The sequence below is a fragment of the Camelus bactrianus genome, chromosome 3, assembly GCF_048773025.1.
Source record: "Camelus bactrianus isolate YW-2024 breed Bactrian camel chromosome 3, ASM4877302v1, whole genome shotgun sequence".
Lineage (NCBI taxonomy): Eukaryota > Metazoa > Chordata > Mammalia > Artiodactyla > Camelidae > Camelus > Camelus bactrianus.
In genome coordinates, this window is record NC_133541.1 from 63,544,316 (window position 1) to 63,569,896 (window position 25,581).

At 36.3% G+C, this 25,581-nt stretch overlaps 1 long non-coding RNA gene across 1 annotated transcript in view; it reads left to right on the forward strand.

Moving 5' to 3' along the window:
• LOC123615188 (uncharacterized) overlaps positions 1–25,581 on the forward strand; it is a 464,042-nt gene that overhangs the window by 362,832 nt on the left and 75,629 nt on the right. The window contains exons 8-11 of the long non-coding RNA XR_012505525.1: positions 8,886–9,088; positions 15,613–15,855; positions 17,416–17,471; positions 23,837–23,893. This is a non-coding gene — a long non-coding RNA (uncharacterized LOC123615188). The remainder of the gene's footprint in view (positions 1–8,885; positions 9,089–15,612; positions 15,856–17,415; positions 17,472–23,836; positions 23,894–25,581) is intronic.

The following is a 25,581-nucleotide window of genomic DNA, read 5'->3' on the forward strand; positions in this document are numbered from 1 at the left end:
AGGATTTTGGGAGCTGTGATCCAGGAACCAAGGACTAAGACCACATATGTATTTCTTCTTAAGTATTTACTTATTAATTATTTTTCACTTATTTATTTATGTTTTTAATAGAGTTACTGGAGATTGAACCCAGGATCTTGTGCATGCTAAGTACACACTCTACCACTGAGCTATTACCCTCCCCCCCTACATATTTTTATTATATACCACACTATCATACTGATAGAGTAAATTTGAGAATTGATGACTTTAGAAGTTAATTTATCTCTGGAGCCTAGGCTAACTCCAGGGCCAAAAGAGCCTCATTTTGAGTATCCCTGCAATTTCTACAAAAGTTTTGAGACATCTTCATTATAGACTATACTCCTGATAGGCAGTGTACCATGCTGGTGAAGAACAGGACTTTGGTTTCATCCACGAATGGACTAGAACCTGACTGGTACTGTTGTTTGTCCTTGGGAAAGTCTTTGGCCACTAAGCCTCAATTATTTTTTCATCTAAAAAGTGAAAATATTAGTAGTGCTTTCCCTTGAGGGTTTTTGGAAGGATGGTACCTGAAAATCTGTTTAACAGACGGTGCAAAATAGCTCCTCATATATAACTTTCCATTCACTTCCTTCTCCCTTGATCGTTTCTAAAATTTCAAGAACCTTTACTTCTCTGATGAATTCACGCTCCGGCAGTCCTAATGGCCAAAACGGGCTGGGGATTTCTGTTGTATCCCATCTGCTAGTCCAGACAGGCCAGAATAGGCCACAGAACTCCCTAGCCAATTCCACTTTCAGAAATGCGAACTACTGAGCGCATTTTGTTTTCTTTGGGGAACAGGCTCAGGTAACAGATGAGGATGTTGAAATAACACCACACCCACCCACTTTCCAGAGCAGCTAATTTAAAATCACTTGCAATCTGGGAGTCTGTCTCAATATCTTCTTGTAAGAACCTACAGCTAACTGTTTACTGAAAGGTTTCCTGAGAATTGGATTTTATCCAAGACTTGTGACAGTGGTAACTTAGAACAAGGCTACAGAGATCTAATTAAAAAGGTGATTTCCTAACATATGGAGCTCCTATGTGAAATGGAGTCTGTGCTGTGCTGGGGGAGATCCTGACCCTGTAAATTCTTATGGCATTAGGCTTAAAGCTTAACTGCTAAACACCTTTCAAATATTTAACTCTCCCCAAGTAAATGCACTCCCTGCAAAGCTCCATTTGTTGACTTTTATCCCAGTTGGATCGACTTCGGGGACCGTCTCACTGAGACCTGTGCATTAAGTGGTACATATGTTGAATAAACAGCCAGACAGCTACCAACTGTCAAGTTGCTTTACCAGAGTATTAAAAAAAGCACATATGCCATGTTGCAACCCAAGGAAAAACAAAGGTTTATAATAGAACTAGGAAATGGTTCAGGTAAAATCCAACCACTTGCATATGTGCATAATTATTTTTATAAGTAGCATTAGAATTATTTTGGGGGAAGAGATCATAATCTCGAAGTGATCTCAGATGTGCGGTAGATGTGATGCCTCTTCTGGCAGCTTGTAATTCATCCTGGGTTAATAAAATGAAAGGGGGACAGGCTGTATTAATATCAGTGAAGGCTGGAAATACACTTAGTGAGGAAACACAGGTTTGATTTTCTCACAAGCAGCAGATGGAAATAAAGGCACAGGTTGTTCTTTGCAGGTATGGAGGAAACAACAGAACACACCAGCTTTTCTGGCAAGGAGATTGAAAGTATTTATAGATAGTTTTCAGTCTTGTTGCCACCAGTGTTGCTCTCCTACGATGCTCCCATGGAACAACATTGACTAAGCATCCAGGTGGCCACCTGCTGAGCAGAAAATCCTGGACACCAGCAGCTGAGCTGCATAGGAGACATAGTAGCCTTGTTACTTTAAAGTGTGTTTTATTTTTGGAGGGAAGTTGACTCCTGAACTCCTTATAATGATAGGATTGCTTTGTAATCATATGTGCAGGTGAGGTACAAGTGCAAAAGATGTCCTGGAGGTAATAAGCATTGAAGAGAAGGAGAGAGGGAGAAAGAGAAGGGAAACTTCAGATTGTGATGCATGTCTGACCTCTACGAAATGAGGGAGGTGGGATGGAGGACTGGATGGAAAGAGTCTCAGAAAACAGTGCTGCCCTGACAAAGTGGCAGCAGGCTCACGAAGAGCTGGAGAGGAGAGAGTGACCATGAGAGGGGTCTGTGATGGGCAAAGATGGCCAGCTCCTCAAACTTCTCATTCCAGCCATCACTGGCTGGAACTGCCTATAAAAAGTGTGTTCTTCCAGTGAACACCTGGGTGGACTCCAAAGGTGCTGCATCACAAGGTTGTTGGCTGACAGCACTCCTGCAGCAAGTCCTCCTTGAAAGGAGATCTGAGGCCAGCTCTACGGCTGGTATAGTGGGCTTTCTAAAGATAGCACAGGAGTAGACTCCTAATTTGGAATGACTTCTATACTTTCGTTTGTAACAAAGGGCAGAGATGACTTGGCCTATGTGGATTGTCTTTTGAGTTTACGGCCGTATAAACCCTCCAAACTTGCAAAACCCTCTGTGTTGGATTCTCTTCACTTACCTCTCCTTTCTTTTCTGCGTGACTTGAAAATAAAATGTACTAGACAGTCAGGGGACAGTTCCCCTGTGGCGGAAGAACACTATCACATTCTAAGAAAACAAATGCTTCTGCTGGTGCAGTAATGAAGAGCTGGAGGGACCCAAGGTCAGATGCTGGTTTTGTCACTCACTAACTTAAAGATCTCAAATAACTTAATTTCACTGTGTCTCATTTTCTTCATAAAAAAAGCAAAAACAGTAACAAATATTGTTTATTTGAAGAGTGATTTGTTGAAAGATTTTCTCGTTCTAGAAATGTTATTTTTGCAAGATTGATTGTTATATTTTTATGAGAGTGTGACGTACTACATTTATGACAACTTCACTACAAATCTATGAAAGGCTTCAGAAAAATTACAGTTTGGAATCAAGAAAAATAAATATACAGTAGTTTATTGGGCTCTTTCTTATCTCCCAACACGGAGGTAGCAAATGTTGTTAAACAGGAGAACAGGAATTTGAATAGAGTATGATGCTTTTTATTTGCAGACAGTATCCACTTATTTCAGCACTTAGGTAAGCTTATTCTTTTCTATGGCTTAAAACAACACAGATTTTTTATCTTGCAGTTATGTAGGTCAGAATTCTGATGCTAGGCTATAATTGAGCTATTGGACTGGGCTGTTGTCCCTTTTGGAATGCTCTAGGGGGCGGCATATTTCCTTGCCTTTCCAGGTTCTGTAAACTGCCCACATCCCTTGGCTCTTGGCCCCTTTCCTCTGACTTGAAAGCCAGAAATAGTTCATTTATCTGATCATTCTTCTGTGGTCATATCTCCTTTTGATCCTGACTGGGAAAGTTTCACTGATTTTTAAGGACCTATGTGATAAGATTGAGCTGGCTAATCCAAAATAATCTTTTTATAGCAAAGTTCCTAACTTAATCATGGTTATAAAGTCTCACCTGCCATGTAGGTAATCTGTTCCCAGGTTCCAGAGATGACGTTTTGGCCATCTTGGGGTGGGGGTGGGGCTAAAGAATTTGAGCAGCCTCTCAAGGCTGGAAAAGGTAAAGCAAAGGGTTATTCCCTACAATCTCCAGAAAGGAAAGCGACGGTAGAAAATGAACATTCCATCCAGCCTACCTGAGTTTATTTTTCACTGCCTGGTGGTGCACTTTCCTGATAGATGTGGCTCTCATCCACTTTGTCCCTAGGGGTGAAGCCTAGCCTCTAGAGAGTCCCTTGCACAGGTTATTTTGTTTTCCTATCTCTGCCCCTTTTCTCATACTCTTTCCAGCTTTGAAAATGACCTTAATCATTGGCTCTGCCTTGTCAAATCCAGGATATTTCCCAGAGTTCTGTTAATGACTCATGGCCTTCCTGAAGATTTTCTACCTCCTCCATCCCACCCTGAATGCTTCCAACTGAAAATTCCAATTATATTGGAATGAGAGATTGACAGCTTAGCTCAAAGTGTTTCATATTAGCAATATCTCCACACATGCAAACAGTGTTAAAGTCCTTAAGAATAGAGACAATCTGTTATATATCTTTTGTGTCTCACTCAGCCAATGCTACATAGCCAGTGCCAAGTCAGTGCTAAATGAATACTTTGTTTATTGAGAAATAGTCAACATTTAAAATAGAAAAACCTCTAGGAGCTGATTACATCCTTACAGTTATTAACATTTCACTGTAATTTATGTAATAAACTGAAGTATGTTCTAAATTGAGATCCGATTTGTGGGTTTAATGAGGAGACTATGTAGAGAGAGAGAGAAAACTACAAACAGAACTAGAGGGCGTTGGCCTTGAAGGGGAACACATGGGCTTTCTAGGAAGCCAGACGGAAGCCTGAAAGCATCGACAATCAGGGGACAGGGTGGAAGTGACAGTCGGGCAAAGATAAGGAGGGGGAAGGAGAAGGGCCTATTCTACCCATTTCATAATTTTGGCTTGACCAGACACATGTTTAGCATATCCCTGCATTCAGGGAGCCTGTGATGTAAGAAATGAGGTAGTTGATATGTTTGAAATGGGTAGGATAAAATGTATATTTCATCATGGAACAGATGGATTTTAGAAATTTTGTAAAGAAAAAGTGGTAGAATTTGGCAGTTTGAATGTTTGGATGTAGAAAGGGAATATTGCATTTTGGAATTTCCCATTTCTTTTTCCATTTGAAATTATAGTGCATTTATAGTCATACCTCTCTCTCCCTGTCTCTGTTTCTGTCCCTTACATGCACATGTACATATATATGTATATATAACTATAACTACATTATCTATATAATATCTATATACCTGTCATTACTTTGGGTCAATTACATTGCTAAAGTGTTATGGACAGGTTAATTTTTTAAGTTTGGTACTTATGAAAAGAATAGCTGTGTAAAAATGAAATTAAATATACAACCATAGGCTTATGTTTGTATTTTGAAAGACTATACGGGCTCAACATTTATTCATCCACCAAATGTCCAAAAATTCTTCTGACTCTAATTCATCAATATTATGTGTACAAGATTGAGTTCCAGGATAGTTAATTAGTAAGATAAAGTTTACATTTCATTGTCCCTTCAATAGTTCTATGAACAGAATTACATTAACATGAATTTAATGAATAATTAGAGAATGGTATTTATATTTTTTTCTTCACTATTTCCTGAACAAATTAGAATGTGACTTACACCTTCCACTTTCTTGTATGTTGGCGATGTTAGTGAATGAAATTTGTTTTAGTTCACTCATATTTCTACAACTAAATAACTAAAACAGTTATATTACTCAGCATTACTAAGAGATTATTACATGTCCTCCGTGTTTTTAAATCAAGGACTTTTTAAAAGAGCATTTATTTTCTCATGTTTTGTGATTCAATATATTGTGCTACATTCTGATTATACAGAGATGCATGAATAGCACTTGCCTTAATGAACCAACCACAGCTTCTGACTTTTAACATGTTAGCTAAGTGTTACAAGTTTGATATAAAAATGAATGGGAGTTCACGTGGACTCTAGCAGAGAGGTTCATAGCATTTGGAAATAGAACATATGCTCCCGAGTATTTTAGTTTCTGTTGCCTACACTATCTTGATATTTATCAAATAATAACTCAAGAACTTATGTTACATTCAGTTAACTATGTGCACACCTCTCTGCTTGTCACCTATATTTCAAACAGGGAATGAGTTTCATGTCTCTTTGTACCTCAATCACAAAGTACTTTCAGCCTGTGGGTCTCAGCAAACAATTGATTGACTGCTGTGGAATGAGTCCAGTCCACTATGAGACCAGGCTCTGAGAGCCTATCTGGACATCCTTACTAAACTAAAGCATTTGGAAGAACCAAGTCCTTCTGGTGCTTCTTGAATATCTCCAAGAAAAGGAGTCATATATCTATGATTGTATATTTAATTTCATTTTTATGCAGTTACCCTTTTCATAAGTATCAAAGTTAGAAAAATCATACTGTCCATCATACTTTAGCAATGTAAATGACACAAAGGAAACAGATGGTGTTTCATAAAATTCTCCAAAATAGTGGTTTTTGGCTGTGGCTCTTTTGCCTGTGTTGTGGTTTTCTACCTGACAGTGGGTTTTGCACATTCTGAATCTGTGTCCAGTTATGCAGTGGAGCTCACTGCCCACCTTGCCAGGCTCATTCTGGTGGGAAGAACCAGACTCAGTGCTTTGTTAGTTGGAGAACGCATACTGCTGCAATAGAACGTTTCTGAGAACACAGATCTTTTTCCAGCTAGTAAGATTCTTTGAAAATCTTTGGGGACATTTCTATCGCTATAGTGATACAACTTCTGTACTTTACCCAAATCAGGCTGGGATATTTCCATTTCTCTTCCCTCTCTTTCAGCCACCCCTGGGGCTTCCTCTGCTCCCCAAGCAATATCCACACTGACCGCGGTATCTCAGTATAAGACAGGAGTAGTCTATCCACCTGGGAGCCTAAGCCTCCTCCGTTTTCAAACCAGGATCGCAAAAACTGCTATTCCCGCTTGTTCTGCAAAAGGACTGGGTTTCCTAGTTCTTAGATAGTTTTACAGACCATTTCCCTACAAATTAAGCTGTCAGCTATTGTTACTTTTTATAATCTGGAAGAATATGCTAATTGTACTGACACATAATGCAATATGCTTAAGAACATGCCACTCAAAAGTGTAGCTCTCAGGAGAATTCTACCTGCAAGAAACCTCATCTATAAGGAAATATCCCCTTTGAGATAAAGGCAATTCTTTTGTAATAACATCGGGGAAGACTAAAATGTGATTTACTGCCCACCACAACACACTATGGAGTGATTTAGCTGTTGTATAAAAACATACAGATTTAGGTTGAATTTAAATAAGTGGTTGAGAGGGAGAGAGAGCAAGAAAGGGAGAGAGAGAGTGAGGTATGAAAATACCAGATGACTTCCAACTGGAAAAAGTTCTCTAAGAAATGACAGAATAGTTAATGCATAGATTTCAAAGAAAATTACTGTTTCATACTGTTGGGCATTAAACCTTTAATTTCTATAGAAATCTCTAATTTTTCCACATATTAAGTCAAAGAACTAAAAATGTCTTCTGTGGATATTTTTATAATAATATTTTCTGTTATAAAAAGGCATTGCCAGACACTACCATCTGCCGTGTAGACTGACAGTGTACGAATCTGATGTCTTTCTGTGACTTCCTATCTTATATAATTGGAGTTTCAGCCCAGAATGATGCTTCATTTCTACCTAAGGACAACCAAGTTTAAGTTCGCCTGAAATATTTTAATCATTTCCCTGCTATGCACTGATAAGACCAGTACTCTGTGTAGTTAAAGCCATAAATGTGTCTATTGAGAGGGTGTTAAAAATTCTCCTCTGAGCTTCTGGCCCTCATCCAGAACTCCATAATACCTTCTGCAGTGAGATGAGAAACACAATGTATTACAATTGATAAATGTGTCCTTTGTACTTACTTTATTTTGAAAATTTGAAACACCCAGAATGTTTTGGTTACATCAACATAGGGAAGGATTTTTTTTTTTTTTGTATTCTGTTGTTGTTGTTTGTTTTGGAGGTTTTTCTGAGATGAATAAAGATGTCTTTATGAACTATTTATGTACAGATTAGGATATTTAGAATATTTGTTTACCATGCTTTTGAAAGAGTTCAGGGACACCAAAAGTACTCTGTTGACTCAGATGTGTGTTTGTGTGTGTGTGTTTATAGCAGTAAATGTAATCATTTCAGTCCCAGCCAATGAGACAAGATTACTGAATAATTTCTGTAGTTATTTATTTTAAAAAATACTATTTTCAATAAGAGAGAAATCCTTGTAGTTAAAACCTGTTAATTGGAGATAATGTCTGTGTAACTGAACATTGTCAAAGGGTAATGACCTCCTGCTGGTAAGCCCTGGAAATGTTGACTGGAAGCCAGCACATTTGTTTTCAAAGCAGGAGACATGGGTCCTTTGACATGAGTCTATTAAAATGGCTTTATTTTTGTTGCATGACATAATAGAAATTTTATCATTCTAGGCCATGTTACAATGTGCTTCCATTTTTCTGCCTCCAAATATCTTTGCAGGGTGTGTTTTCACTGCTCTTAACTGTACCAATTAGCACCTTTGCTGCTGCTGAGTGGCTGTTCTCATAATGATACAGAGTTAGTTCAGTTCATTCTGGGGTTTGCCAAAAAGGTTTGAAATGAGTTAGTATTCATTAAGGTATGCCACTCAATATAATAAATGATCAATGCTTTGTAATTCACTGTAGCTGAGAAAATAGGCTGGGTAATTAAAATGAAACAGTGGTAAGCATCCCCTCCTCCTTGTCCTGTTATCCATTTCATTTGGCCAATGTCTGAAATTGCATTTGTCTAATGTATAAAATTTTGCTTAAAAATCTTCTGGGTTGCTGAGATTTCTGTCAGTAGGAATGAAAGATCTAAGAACTGGTTCCCTTATGGGATCAGATGCACATGAGGAAGTGTTAACCCTGAAATGAGAACAGGGGAGATCTTAGTGTTCAAGTATCTATAATATGAGGTTTGGAGATACTTAAAACCAGCTCCACCTCCAGCCTCATGCTTTTCAGAGACATCCAAGGTGATGGCCTTGGAGCCACTGCACTATGATTGCGTGGAATGGATTATTGCAGTGATTCTCTTTCTGACTATAGGGGAAAGTTTTTGTTATATTTAAAAAATATCTCTATTGCTGTCCTGACCCCCTCCTCATTGATTTTTATTCAACTGTTTTAGGATAGAGCCCTGACATCAATATATATATATATATTTTTTTTTTTTTTTTTAATTTCCACAGGTGATTCTAATATGCAGGCAATGTTCCCTGACCTGAGTATAACTCAGGGTCATGTGGAGGGCTTGTTGAAATGCAGCCTGTCGCCGCCGTCCCATGTCCTGTGCACATCAACGAGCTTTCAATCCAGTGAGTCTGGGAAGTGCCTGAGAATGTACATTTCTAACAAGTTCCCAAGTGGTGCTGGTGCTGCACGAGAATGTTTGGTAAGCTATTTCAGTGATGTCACTAGTCATTTCTTTATTCCTGATGACTGGAAAGAAGAAAAGGGAAAGTGAAATACAACAAGGACAGACTAGGGGCAAAGTTAGGTCGAGTTTTCCCATTAAATGCTGCTTTGTTGTAGTTGTCCCACTAATTTGGATTTCTTTCAGGTTTTCTATCCCTTTAGTTTACCTAGAATTTTTTATTCCTAAACACAAACTTTTTAAAACAACAATTTTGTAACAGATACTTATTGAACATTTAATTTAAACTGACCAGGTATCAATGTAAACTTTGTATACATATTATCTCATTTAATCTTCACCATTAAGCAAATGTGTTATCATAATCTATGGTTACTTTCTTAAAGTCAAACAGTTAATAGGTGGTAGGGTTGGAATTGGAACTCAAGCAGACTTCCCTAAGAGCTGAAATTCAGTAATTTCTCTAGACTGCTTTTGTATATTTATGAAATATATTCTCACACCTCTGTGAAGTAAATATATCACCAATATTTACTGGATTATTACTGAATTAATCCTGATGGTAAAATAATGATAAAATAGCTCCTATTTATTGAAAGACTACCTTGGGCCACATACTGTGTTAAGCACTATTACCAAATCAGTTTAAGTGATGAGACAACTAATTGGTGAAATGAGGGTTTAAATGTAGACCTTCTGGTGTTTTCTGGAGTGTCTGCCTCAGAAAGGGGCTATTGATGTTCCTGAAAACTTTCTAGTTTCTGGTCCAAAATTCTGAGGAAATATAGCTACATTTCCAACAACATCCCTGTATAACTGGGGTTGCCTAAGCATGTCTGATACGATTTCTGTTCAAATTTTAAAAAAGCCTTTACTAAAATGGTGGTCATTCTGATTTGCGAATATGAGATCACCAAGGCTTGGAGAGTTGGAGAGTTGCAGTGACGTAACTAAGATTGCTCAACTAGTGAACAGCAGAACCATGAACCGAGAACACATTTAATTGTGCTCATGACGTTGAGGCTTGTTCTCTTTCTGCTAACACGATCTACTCCTCATTTCTGTGTTTGCGTCTTTTCTTTGATCACCTGTTAGAGGATGTGTGAGAAGATCACTGTGCAGATCATAAATCCTGACACATTGTTTCCACACAGCATTTCTGAGAGCTGGTCCAATTAGTCTTATGAGCACATGGAGGAAAGGGTTGCTGCTAGTGTGTTTCAAGAGCTGTGGATAGCCCTCCGAGAGCCATTGTCCCAGCCTTACAAGGCTGTGGTTGGAAATAAATGAGGTAACAGATGCAAAGTCCCTGGCACGTGGGAGACACGTGGCTCAATAAATGGTAGCTATTACTGGTGTTCTCTTGAGGGCAGCAGGGGTAGGGAGGAGAGTGGGTGGAGAAAGCAGACCACTATACTGATGACTCAGAGGACTCCCTGGTTTCCAAGATATCATTTAAGTCCTAAAAAACATTTGGCTTGTATGTAAAGGGAGATAAACATGTTCCAAGCCTGGTATCAGTCATTTTTACTGTCTTTTGTTTATGAGATTTGTCAAGCTTTATCAACAGGTTCAATTCAGTTTGACTTTCACATACTGATTCTTGAGGCCCAGGCGATGTGCAGGCTTGTGGTTGAATGAGAGCTGTTTCTAGTAATTTAGTGCCAAGAAACATTGTTGTAAACACCTGGAGGGGTGGGGCTATATACAAACACTTAGACAAAGAAGAGATACTTCTTTTTCTGTCCTTCTGTCTGCCTGCTTATCTATATGTATCCCCTCTCTCTCTCTACCTGCCAGCTCAATTAACTTTTCAATTTCTTTATTGAAAAGCACCTATTTTGCCAAGTTGGGGCCACTACTCTTCAAGACATTAGGTGAGGGGGGATGGGTATAGCTCAGTAGTAGAGCATGTGCTTAGCATGCATGAGGTCCCAGGTTTGATCCCCAGTCTTTCCACTAAAAAATAATGAAATAAAATAATTTTTTTTTTTTTTGGAAAGGGGAAGGTGTAGCTCAGTGGTAGAGTGCATGCTTAACATACATGAGATCCTGGGTTCAATCCCTAGTACCTCCATTAAAAAAAAAGTGTACAAAACACCAGGTGATGTAGATAAATTCAACATAAATCACTTGCTGTATTACTTAATTTTGCTGCTTGCATCACAATGCTCTGTTTAGTCATATTTTACCATGATAGTGATATTTTCTGAGTTTTAGGGTTAGACCTAATTATGTTCTCTAACTTAGATGATTCCTTCACTCAGCAGATACATGTGTCCTACTGGAATCAGCAGGTGTATGTGAATCCAGCTGGTTAAGAGGCAATACTTAGAAACCATTTGCTATTGACATTTATTGTCTGTCCCTGTTTATCTTAATCCTGCTATTTCTTATCCCAGTGTTCAGGCATGTTTTTTCCTAACAGTTTTGGTATATAAATCTTACAAAAATGTAGATGTAGAGAACTGATCTTAGGGAAAATCTGAAAATCAGGACAAATGTAAAAAGTACATCCATGAATCCAACTACTATTAGAATTTTAATGTATTCTACTTAGTTTTAAAGAAAGCATTTAAAAAGATACTTAGAATAATAATATAATAATAATAAATAATTAAAAAGCATAGAGCCACATAATTTTGTTTCAGGAAATACTTAATTTCCATTTCTTCAACAGTCTTTACAGTTAACATTCTAAAAACAGCCAGATATTGTATCCAGTAGATCTATGAAGATATCCTAAAGCATTCCCTTACTGTTAGACAGCGAATTGCTTCTGTTTGTCCTTAGTGTAATACTGGGCCTTCCTATATTTAACTTTGTCCATATTTTTTGCTGATTTCCTTAGGCTAGATTTCTTGGACTATGAATAATGGGAATAACGTTGACAAGGTGTTTGCCAAATTGCTCTCTAGAAGAATTGTACCTATTTAAGTTGTCATCAGGAATGAATGGGATGGTCAATTCACTGCACTTGTACCAGCATTTTTGGCATTTATTTACTTACCTATTTTTGTTGTTTTGCATGTCAAATAGTATTTGTTTTAACTTATATTTTCTGGCTACTAGAAAGTTTAAATATTTTCAAATTTACATCTGATACTGTTTTTCTTTTTAATGTTAATTATCTGTTTAAGCTCTTGCCAGTCTATCTGTTATATTCCTAGTGACTTTTCTATCAGGAGTTTGAATGTTCCATGTTTTATACACATAAAAATATAATCAAGCTTTTAATTCCATGCCATGTTTGCTGAAAAATTTCGCAGTCAGTTTTTGTTTTTGTTTTAGTATTAACATTTCAAATGTTATGGTAACATTTGTTACTTTCCTTTGTGTATTCTTTGTAAATTCATAGCACAGGAAATGATTTCTTTGTCTTTTGGTTTGATAAGTATTCAATATTATTTTCATTTTCTTTGGCTTGATTTTCAAAATATTAAACTTTTCAGTACTACATCTGGAATTTGTTTCGACATATGGTGTGAGGTGAGCATATTTGACTTTTAAATAATTTACTATGCTATGACCCAGCTGCCTGATTTCTCTCACAAGTTGCCAAATGCCCAGTGAAAGAAGAATGCTCTTATATTTTGTGTTCGTTGAGATGGCATCTGTTACTTGATTAAGTATGCCAGAATTTTTTTACTGAGGAAACTATGCTTTAGTTTAAAGTTGCTTTCCAAAAGTTGAATTAATTCTTTCAATTCAGAGGTGGGTAACTTACTGTTTTGGTATTCTTTATGGTATCCTATATATTACAAGAGTTCACCTTAGCAAAATAATGTAGATACTTCTGCTTTTTTTTCAAAAGTACTTGATAAATGTAAACGTATCTTTTAAATCTTCGTGGACTTGGATGTCAACTCTGAGTGTGGATTATATCTCAGTAACTGATGGTTTAAGTGATTTTATGCAAATTTTTCAAACATCTGAGCCTCTGTTTTCTCTGCAGAAAATGAGGATAGTAACACCTACCTTATGGGACAATGGTAAAAATTATGTGAGGAAACGCCCTGGAGTTGGCCTAATAAAGAAGAAATGGATTCATTATTTTCTTTTTATATGGCACAAGCTATTGACCATCTGAATTGGTGGAAGAGAACAAATGTTCCTTATAAAACTCACATGGCCAGTATTTGACTTTGAAATGTGTTTCATTTAAATTTTGAATATAGTTATTTCTGATCTTGAGGAAATCATAATAACATAATGAAATTATACCAATAATACCTGATTTTAGGTTCTATTAATTTTTTCTGGTATTCAGCTGTATGCTAAGAAGGTTAACTCATTTTGAAACTTCCCTGGGGCAGAAATGATGGTAAGTGCTTGGACTTCAAAGGGTTTGTCTACTCAGATGAGGACTTATGCTGAGTAAAAGTAAATAGAGAGAGGTAAGGAGTGAGATGCTATTTTTTTTTGAAAGATGCAAGGCATCTGAAGTAAGAAGGAAAATGCTAGTGATGCAAGAAAAGTTACAAAGCAACTTAATGCATTATCTTACAACACTGGTCTTCATTGCATGATGAGTCGCTAAGAGATATGCAGATGACTTAGTGGATGTGTTCACTCAGCACATAGACCTTCTTGGGAAGCATGGTAAGAATAAATCACACCTAGGAGAAAGAAAGGAGAAGTCTGTCTCCGCCAATTACCTATTGGTTAAATGCCATGGAGAGTTTTTACCTTTATATAACTGGGTTACATCATCTGACCCCTTAGTGACCCTCAGGAAGAGAGATTGCTTATTCTAAAGAGTGTTATTTCATACAAGTCCAAAAAGGGAGGAGTGACCTGATATGGATGCATACCTGACCAAAGGAGAGAAAGAAAAAGGTAGTCAAGAGAATCTGAGAAGGCACACAAGGTGTTTCCTCAAAATTAAGAGCGAGAGAGAAATCAGGGAGGTTAGGAGTCTTGAAGACTTAACAGTTGTTGGGTGATAAAGAGGCTGTGCTGGACAGGCTAGGAATTGCTATATGCAAAACCAAGTGCACATCACAGTGGTTTAAATCACTGAGAACTTTATTTCTTGCTTGTGTTTCTATTCTATATGGATAGAGGGGATCCAGGTTCCTTTCACTCAGTAGCTCTGCCATCCCTAGGATCCCTCCACTGGAAACTGCACTTGGCTATCAGGTGAGGGGAGAGAATGAAAGCATGGAGGGCATGGGGCATTTGTCTGCACCTTATTTGTAAAACCTCACATGGCCCCACTTAACTGTAAGGGAGACTAGGAAATGTAATTGACTGGTATGCCCAGAAGGGAAAAAGGGAGTTTTGTGAATACTTAGCCATCATTATCGCATATCCTGACCATGTTATGTCAAGTTTTTACTGTATGTGAATATTCTGTACTAGGTGTTATTTGACCTCTAATTTATTCAGATAATGAAATCATGACCCATTTTGATTGACTGCTACTCTTTAGCCCTCTGCATCAGGTTTTTCATATTTTTATTTATCAATTTATTTATTTATATTTAGTTAATTTTTATTGAAGTATAGTTGGTTTGCACACGTTGTGCCAATTTCTGGTATGCAGCATAGTGATTCAATTACACATGCATACACGCATGTATATATATATTCCTTTTCATATTCCTTCTCATCATAGGCTGTTACAAGGTTCCCTGTGCTATACAGTAGGACCCTGTTGCTTATCTATTCCATATACAGCAGTCAGCACTGGAAATCCTGAACTCCCAGCCCATCCCTCCACAGCACCCTGCAACTCTGGCAACCACATGTTTGTTTTCTATATGAGTCTGTTTCTGTTTTGTGAATAAGTTCATTTGTGTCATTTTTTCAGGTTCCACATATAAGTTATATGGTATTTTTATTTCTCTTTCTGGCTTCACTTAGTATGATAGTCTCTAGGTCCACTCGTGTTGCTGCAAATGACATTATTTTTTATGGCTGAGTCATATTCCATTATTTATATATATATCACAACTTCTTTATCCAGTCATCTGCTGATGGACATTTAGGTTGCTTCTGGAGAAAACTCTAATTTGAAAAGATATCTGCCCCACAATGTTCATAGCAGCACTATTTATAACAGCAAATTTTACATATTTTAGAAAATATATGTTCCTGCAACATTATCATCAGCTTATATTCTCGGGAAAGAGTAATTAACTGGGGAATCAATTCTACCCTAGACACCAAAGCAAATCTTAGCCTTGGCTAGAATGGTTATATGACAATCTTCTGATGTCATATGCACATTACTGAGTCAGCCTTCCAGACTCACAGATGTTGGGCTTCCCAAAGAAGACTACTGCTTTTCCTTGATTGGACTCATAACCCTTGCAAGCAATATAGCAAACTTTATATAAGCTGTGCCTTAGTCTAAGACTTTTTAATCAATGCACTCTGATTATTTTATCCTTAACTTTTCTCTCAATAAAAAGGCAAGATGCTAGCATTCATCAAGGGAATTAACTTTCTTATCCTTCCATCATTGCCTGTAAAGAACAGCTGGAAAAAAATATTGATTTGATTAATAATATTCTCTTTAATTTGTCTCTTAACAGAATCCTGATACCACAACTGGCGTACAAAGCAATTGCCAAGACTGGAATCAAGTGACCAGTTGAAATAGTCACAACTAGAGGTGTTTTTGCCATAAAAAAGTATGAAAATGGCAAACATATTTACTGGAAGAATACTTTGCAAAGAGTTGACTGAAAAACTATTTAGTTTCATAATAGCCCTGGAGCATGAGTCAGCAAACAGTAATCAAGTTGTCTTTGAATCAGGATGAAGGTGAATTCAAGGTGGGTTCTTTATGACATGAATGAAATGGGAAAGAGGAACCCTAGCTTTCACCTCAGAGAGAACCACCGAGATCCTCCTTGATGCTCTGTGGCACTGTAGTGCTTGGCACTGCTTATACCCCTGTTCTCAGAAAGAGACTTAGTGGTATTTGCAAACTGTGCTGATGTGTTTCATATTCAGATCTGTCCTATTGTGGGTGTACATCCAGGAATTCAATGCAAATGCATTGCTTTCCAGAAATCTTGGGTTTATCCTGCTTATGCCTTCTATCAAATATTTGGGTCTTAATTTCTTCATCTGTAAAATGGGAATATCATTGCATACTTCATAAGGATATTACAAAAATCAAATAACATATATGAAAGTGACCAGTATAGTGTATAGCATAGATATTTTGCCTTAAAAATTAAATTGTCATTTGGGGTTTAAGCTCATTGATTCTGATTGAAACTCTTGCTGACATTGTTTAAATCTCTGTGTTTGTTTTATCTGGCTTTCCCTGAGGGTTGCTTTTAAGGATATTTTGTCTATCCTTGGCATTAATATACAAAAAGGCCACTGTACTCTGTATTTTTCCTCTTGATCTGATCTTACAAATTCACCTTCTTCTGGACACATGCCCATGTCTTTGAAGATGTTTCCTCTAAATGCCTTCCCTCCTAATTGTGACTGTGTATTATACCCTGATCCCCATTTGACCTTTGGCTTCATTGTGATTGCTAAATTCTAAAATTTCTAGCATGGCTCGTTATGAAAATCCTTTAAACCATTTTCTCAGTCTGGCAAGGGGATTTGAGAACAATTCACTTCAAAAAAGTGAGAGTGTGAGTAATAATGAAGCCAAAATGAAAAAGGACGTAGCCCAGTCCTGAGCTAGAGATGAACAAGGTGACTGACTACTCATCTAGTTTGTTGGTGGTTCATCTGATATTGTTGGTCTATGAAGACTGATTTTTTTTTTTTTGATCACTTTGCAGCTAGTGCTTTTTGTGGCTTATCTTTTCTTCTCCTGATTAGGAAAAAAACAAAAAATTGTTATATGCTATGGTTTCTTGAGGAACTTTAAGAGAAAGTAAAAAGTGAATTCTTGTTATTCTTTCCTTACTTGATTCTAATTATTTTCACACTTAGCTGAGGAATATGAGTTAGATTCATCCCTTTTACCTCTACCTAAATGTAGGATATATACTGAAAGAGAACACCATCGTGGGAGACTCCAGACTTGGGCTCTGTAATCAGTGCTGTGTGTTTAGCAAAACCTTAAAGCTCTATGTTTCTCAGTTTTCTTACTATTTAAACAGGTAAGTAATGGCTTCCTTACATCAAGGGGATATTTTGAGAATCAGATAAAATAATGAATGTCAAAGTCCTTTGCAAAAGCAAAATGTCATGTTTCTGACAAATGTATAATGCCCCGTATGAGCAATGCTTCCCCCTTCTCTTTTATACTAACCCTAACAATTCAATTAGACATATCAATATAACTTAATTTCCTGAAACTTAATATAAATAAAAATCTTATGGAAAACACACATAGACATTATTTTTTTTCATTGCAGTCATCACCAACACTTGTCGAATTATCATCCTGGCACAATGTTAACTTATCGACCAGGTACGTCATAATTCCTCATCGATGTGCTTGCTATGGAAATTTACTTAAAGTAATTTGATGAAAAGCTTTGTTAATTCAATTATTGAATTTCATGCCTTATATTTAAAGTCTATAAACAAAAATTACAGAAAAGTACTTAAGTTATTGCATTATTTTAATACTGTGATTGAATAGCATTTGTATTTGAGATTGGTAGGCAGCATATTTAAGTGATGTGCTCATGAAAGTGAAATATTAAAAACAGCTTATGAAAATCTCCCATCTGGCAGTTACAATTGATCAGAAATCTACTCTTCAGCATTATTTTGAAAATAGCATGAGTTTTTAATTAAAACTGTTCATTCGATTTATTAATGCAAGTAAAACCTCCCATCTGATCAGGTTTAACTTGAGAAAGTGGTTTTCTAAAGCCCTTTTTATAGATTGAGTGATACAATTTTCAATAAAGAATAGTTATAAAAGATGTCAGACATTTATTCACTATCAATCTTTTTTGTGTTCTCTTTAATTTCAAAATTGAACTGTGAACATAATTCTGCATGCTTAAAAATATTTGATGAATACATGATCTTAATTCTATTATTTTAAATCTAAGCTAACTATAACAGCCTTTATAAACTGTGCTAACTTAAGGTATACTTTATGTTGGTTAATATAAATAAAGCTTCATGGGTAAGAGGTAAACACATTATTTAGGTTAAAATTTCTCACTTAGAAACAACATACAAAGCATTTTTATTTAGAAATCATCAAATGTTTATTCAGTTGCTATTTTCATTGCACACATCATCTCATTTAATCCTTTCAATAATCCTGTTCCTCAGTGTTCTTATTATCTACATTTTATTGGCAATTACATTGAAGCCCAGGAGTTATATAACTTGTGACCACATTTAATAAGGATTCCAGACCAGGCAGTTGGCCATTCAAGTTCCTCAGTGATCTGAACAGGAGCCCAAGGCCCCTGCTTGTCCTGCTATACTCTGGGAGGTTTATAAGGGCAGCTCTGCTGGCTTCATTCCTGGAACCCCAGCACCTGAGTTAGATGCTATGGTAATTCCCAGATGTAGTTCTTTATCAAAACTGGATTATTACAAATATGAATTGAGAAATTGTAAAAGGAAAATGCTTTTTTTGGACATGTCTGTTCCCCAGGGAAATGTCTGTTTCCCTCATGTTTTACACTGGTTAAATATGCCAATGCAGTAGATCACGAAACAGGTCATTTCTCCTCGTGCTCTGTTGTACAGTATTATTTCTGATGTGTTAATGATAATTTCTCTCATTTCCAAGTGAAAATTTAAAATATGGAGAAAGTTTATTTGTAATTGAGCCCTCTAGATCCTAAAGTGGGAGTGAGCAGGGAAAGATGTGTACACCTTAGTCCCCTCCTGCCCTGGTGATGTCTTTATTTTCCTGATGCTCCCAACACAGAGGTTTCTGTAACCCATCTAGTAGCTGATTGCAGAAACCCATTCATCAGTTACTGAGTGGGCTTAACTCTTGACAATCTTCTTGAATGTACATGCATGATGAGTGTGATTATTCATGAATTTAGAGTTAAGTTCAAAACCATGAGCTTTACGTATTGCTGTTGTTATTGGACTCTTAGTTTTGTTTCATAAGATTTGGAATAAATGTGCTCAGAGGAGCTTTCAAGTTAAGCCTCACCTTATAAATAAATATGTAGTCATTAGACCACCAGTATTTGTATCTTCCATTGATACCATACATAAATATGAATAATGCTTTCTCATTCAAATTTTCTCGTGTGCTTGTTTATTATACTACTAATAGTCATGTTCCTCAGCGTGGGAACAAGGAAACTGAAAACTGGTTCTCCTAGCAAATCCTCTTGTGTCTCTTTCTGAACCCAGGGACCTTAAGTGTGCTGTTTTTTAGTCTATACCTGTAATTTGTATCTCTGCTTGTAACTCTGACTTGCATCGATATAATTTTACCAACAATGTTACTCAGAATGATCTTTATTTTCAAGAACTTACTGAAGGACTGTATATTGCTACTGCCTTTTTCTTACCTTTTCAACAAATAAATGCTATGAGCTCTGGAATATGTTACCTTGCAAATAAATTCCAGAGTGTTTAGTTTTTAGTTATTTACTAATACTCTGAGTTGTAACAAAAATGATTTATCAGAACTTATAAACATGCAAGCAAGATGAAATGAATTTTAAATGTGTAAAAAAGCCAAGGGTAAGGGAAAATAAGAAGAAAAAGGTAAAATTAAGCGAGGAGTGGGTTGGTATATAAAATATTTGCCCTGGAGTTCTATACACTTGCTAGAGGTGAATTACGAATTTGACTCTAAGCTTTGTAGAAACCAATCAGGAAACAGAAATGTGATCCCTATCTCTAAGGGTAAAAGGAAATGAGTTGCTTTGAAGAAGCGTATTAACTATTCATGAAACCAAGATTGGGTAACAAAATTTTATATATTTGTATATGGTAAGAAAGAAAAATTGAAAACATATATATCACAGGGTGAGGAGTACCATGGGTCTGTTTTGTGTAAAATCCCTAAATATTGGAAGATGCTCTCTGGCCATGGTATGATGCACTAAAAAGTACTTTTATGGGAGATGGTGGTTATTTTATATGATGTTGTCATACTACTCGATGATCCAGCTGATGTAAGGAGAGATACCAGAATATCAGTACAAGTGAAAAGTCATGGACACAGGTAATAAACTGTGGTTGCCAAAGGGGACCGTGGGGGAGGGATAAATTAGGAGCTTGGGATTAACTGATACACATTACTATATATAAAGTAGATAAACAACAAGGACCTACTGTACACCTGAAATTAACATTGTAAATCAGTTGCACGTCAGTAAAAAATAAAATAAAATAAAATGCAAGTGAGGAGCAACATCAAATCTATAAGTGGCTCCCAAGCCTCAACTTAAGCCACTTTATAATAAAACATCAGTTCAGCTTGCATCCCCCTGATCCTTCTTGGAAACTGATGACATTTGTTGCTTCCAAGTAAAACGTTCCTTGTTACCTCACCAGCTTTAGCAGGGAAGTCCTACACCCAGGAGTAAGAAAGGGTCAGGTAAGGGAGGGCCAGAGAACATTTCTTTTATTCTCCATAACCCCAGGGCCTGCTAGCGGGATGCCTGGCACACAATAGGAGCCAGGTATGCTCTGCTTTGTAGAGAAGTTATTTCTGACCCAAGCTCTAAAATTAACTCACCATTTTAATATAGGAACATAACTTTGCCTTTGTAAGGAAGGATCATGATACTAACCTCAATGGGATATTTCCAGAGCAAGATAAATTAATACACAGGGGCACACTAACCAATAAAAAGTACTTAATAAATATTTGCTGAATCAACAAATAAACTCTAAAACACTATCCAGTGTAAGAGATGAGAAGTTAGTAAATTATCTCAACACTTCCACGATAAATATTTTCATGGCCAGAACGTCGGTCCTAATGTTCTGACTGACATAACTTTAGTAAATAATGTAAGTTATAAGAATATGTTTTTCCCCCCTCCATGTAGGTATATTTTATTTTGAATGGAGATAAAAAACAGTTTGGAGAGGTTTTTTGTTTTTTATATTTTTTTCACTATTATATTAGCTTTCAAAAAATAATTGTTAACCATTGACCCAGATTCTAGAATGAATGAGCTGCATATTCTTGATAATCCTCCCCAAATATTGACTTTTCTCTGTATTGATATTTTGACTGGCATTATGTGATAAGATTATATGACCTAATTTACTAGATTCTGAGCAAAGTTATAAATTAACTGAAAATCAGTTGATTGATGGACAAACCCTTGGTTTCTAAATATACTGAAATTTTTTAGCCTAATCTTTATTAATAAATAATTTATTCTCCATGTATGATCCTTCTATAGAATAATACATTTTTCTCTATTCAAATGATACAACTTTCTTTGATATCACTTTGGAAATCCAATCTCCAATATTTGTATTAGATTCTCTTATTCTATGTAATGTAATGTTGAGTTATAGATTTCCAAACTTGCCACAGCTCAGTTTAAAATAACATTTTCCAAAATAAATAAATAAATAAAATAAAACAAAATAAAATAAAATAAAATAAAATAACGTTTTCCTTCAAGGGCCTGTTTATTGGCAGCCCTTTCTTGAACATTAAGAGGAATAATCACAGATGTTCTGAAAATTACCCTTGGCTAGGAGCACTTCCTTTACGCCACTGTTTTGTCTATTTGGACATAAAACTCTTTGAGAATTGAAGAAAGGAAAAAATGATGCCATTTGGAAATAATTTTAGTCTCATATTTCCGTCTTTCAGGAGATGCACTTGTGCATGTTAATAACATCACATTGTATATTTGGGTAAACTTTCATTCATGCAAAAGGTCAAGTTTTTTCTGCTGTTGTCCTTCTCCTTGATCCACCTTTCCTGCAGGATTTTTGGAAATTTTGGTTTTATCCTTGAAAAATATATAGATTTTCTTCCAGCTTCTCTGTTCTCTTCTCCATTAATAGAGGGTTTTTCAGACATTTGCATTTTTAATTTCACTAGCCAAAATTCTATAATACACTTACATGTGATTTCTAATCTGTTACTTTCCAATCTGATTTGAGCTAACAGAATTTAACTCAGTTTATTATAGTAGAGAAATTATTTGCTCTTTTTGAGCCATCTGTGTGTTTCTTAATGATTTCAAATTGTAGAATTTTACTTCTTTACAGCTTTTCCTTTTTTAGAAGTGGTGGTTTAGGCATTGAATTCATTGAGCATTTTGGTGATTATTAACTTGCCAAATATTTCCAGTTTTCACCTTTTAACCGTTTGACAGTACATAACATTCAGGCCCTGTTGTGGTCATGAGGAGTGGGCCATGGGACTGTGCTGTCCATTGAATTCTGAGCAAAAGTAATGTATGCCTGTTCTGGATCAAAATATTTCCTTATCAGTACAGAATCTTCTAGAATCATGTTAATCCCAGGTGCAGTGGTTGACAACACAAGATGTTGACTATCCAGTCAGAACCTAGGTCCTTGAGTTAGTTCAATGATCAGAGCCCTCTGCTGGCCTACAGTGGACATTTATCATGAGCAAAAACAAACTTTTCTTATTTTCAGCTGCTGAGATTTGGGAAACATTTGAAACTACAGCATAGCCTAATTTAGATTGACTGGGACAGGTTGTGTTTGGTTTTGACATTTTCTGGAGGGTGCTAATAAAATTAGAAATTACAGCACTCCTCCCAGAACCCTGCAGATCCCATTTACAGTCTACACTGTTTTCCCACTTTCTGTGTGCTTTTGCATCTAATTGCATGCACTTGAAATTCTCTTCAGAGGTCTGTCCCCAAGTTACTGGAGCCATTTACTCTTGGGAGCAGACAAACTAGTGATTGACTGGTTCATGAAATCCCAGCTTCCTTACCTACAGAGAGGACAACTTTGAAATAAACGTACACTCCAGAATTCCCCATCAGGATCGGTCTGAAGTTACCCTCTTCAGGACCTTGCCTGAAATCTCACCCTTGCTTAAACTGCTTTCCCTTTCTATGCCCTGCTTTCTTTACTCCCTTACAAGTTTCTCCAGGGAATTCTTCCGTAATGTCCCTTGTGCCTCATGTTAGAATCTGTTTCTGTGAAACCCTGAGTAAGATTGGGAATGGAATATGTAATAAGTATCATAATAATGCCTAAGGAAATATGTTTGGCTAAATTTTATCTTATCATGGCATATAAGAAAAATTTAAAGCTTAGAATGTTCTTTTTTATCATTAAACCATTTAAACCAGGAATTTTGTCTTGCTTAAGGTGCTGTTCTTTATCAGATTGAAGCCATATTACAGCTTCATTTTTGTTAGTAAAACATGATTTTTATATCATCATCATGTTATTTCTTCACTTTGGGTGTCGACGTGTAATCATTCTGTCTGTTTATAGTCCTCAAACCTCTTCAGAGCCCAGGTCACATTATACGATACACTTATGGTTGGGGTAAAGCTTGTGATCACTTAACTGGCCACCCCTATGTGAAGTTTATCAACATATTCTCATTACTATAGTGCCTTCGTGGACTGTTGTAATGGCCTTGTGGCCATTGATGTTGATAGCATATAAAAGTAAGAGGAAGAAACCCACTTCTTTCTTCTTTTTGATTTGAACTGTTAAATGTTATTAATAAGATTTATTCTTTTGGTCAAGATATTTTGCACATTATCCACTTTGATATGCAATTCTGAGTGATTTTCTCTTTGCTTTACCGAACTTCCAAAATGATATTGATAGTTAAAAAATGTGTTTGCTTAAAAGATAGAATGCTTTAGCAATTTATGAACGTGGGATTTGTGTTAAAGCATTCTTACATACTTTTAGGTCCCATGAGGAAAACCCAGCTGGAAAGCAAATCATCCAAAGTGAACTACTGAAATGGTGAGGATGCTTTACTTCATCTTCTAAGTTAACAGGATTCATGTAGACAAATGAACTACAAACAGAGCACCTTAGTATCGTTTGGATGGATGTATATGAGCCTCTAAAGAAATATCCTTTCCTTTCTTGAGAAATGTCTCTTGTCATGAGGTAGGGATCTTTAAACTTTATTTTGTTGGTCAATGGAGGAAGAAGCCATGGAGAACTCATATATAGTCTAGTTGATGAATCAAATGCCTGTACATTTAATTGCTCTTTATCTCTTTATCAGCTATTGTATTGTTCCCTCCTTACATCATTTCTTGAGATATTGTCGTTTACATTTGGTGAGTAAAACCAAGTTACAAGTAAATCTTTAGGTGTCATAAATTTTACAGAGTTGCAGGTGAAATCAATCCATCTTTACTCTATGCCTCTGAGATAGAGTCATAGGTAGCTGATAAATGATGTATTAGGTCACAGCAAACATTTGGAGAATAATATGCCACTATCTATTAAATTTTAAGATGTACACATGTTTTTTGACTTAGCTTATTCATTTTTAGGAATCTGTTGTACAAAAATAAAAATGATAGTACATAAAACACATATAAAACAGAGTTTATTTTATTCTTGTTTATAATTGCAAAAACCTGGAATTAATCTGAATGTCTAAATATAGATTAAGGTGCAATTATAATAGGGAATATTTTGCAGCTATTCATATAAATGAGTTAAACTAATACATCCTGACGTGAATAGATGCTCTTGATTTGTAAAAGGGCAGTTGTAGAAAAACAGGTTTTGTATGAACCAATTTCTCTTAAAAGGAAAAAGACTGTCTACATTGGTACGAGTATTGAGTCATGCCTCAAAGAAAATACACTAAAAATTTAACATTTAACTCAGGGCAACATACCTGGGGAAAGAATACTAGCTAATAACATTTTAATGCCTCTGTATTATTCAGTGTGATGCAGCAAGTACATATTTCTTTGGTAATTTTGAAAATGATAAGGTATATAATATTTTTTAAAGAAAAATTGAGGGATATAAATGTATCTGCCTCTGTTATTTGGGAAACTTTTATCATAATTAAAATTATTGTCTTTTAGGCTAGGTGTTTCTATTTTTCCCTAAGAATTTCTACTTTTGGCTTTTGATACCAGGTTTCTTTTGGGGTATATATGTAGAAAGACTCATTTCAGACCTTATTTGTGTTCAGTACCCACAAATGTAACATGTGATGTAGGAAGGTAGAACTCACTATGCAAAGATGGCCAGAGAAATTCCCGTTGTGCCATGTCACTAGGCACAGGTTGCTCTCCTCCTCTATGAATCCACCTTCAAAGAAACAGAGAGCACAGATGTCCAGGCAGAGGTGTCACAGACATCACTAATACTCACCAGCACCTCTGGATCTCTGCTGCTTCTGGACATGCAAGAAGACTACAAGTTCCCATTCCTTTAACGTTAGGCATGGTCATGAGACTTACTCTGGGCAATGACATTTGAGCCAAAATAGTGTGCATTATTTCCAGTGACAGGTAGCAGTAAACTTTTTGTTGTCATTGTTTATTAGCACAACATAAACTGTGGTACCTGACTGATAACAGTTACTGAACAAACTTCAGTTGTCTGCGTAATACTCTGATTTTATGCACTAGGGGTTGTCAGAATTTCTGTAGGTAGGAGACATCATCCTTTAG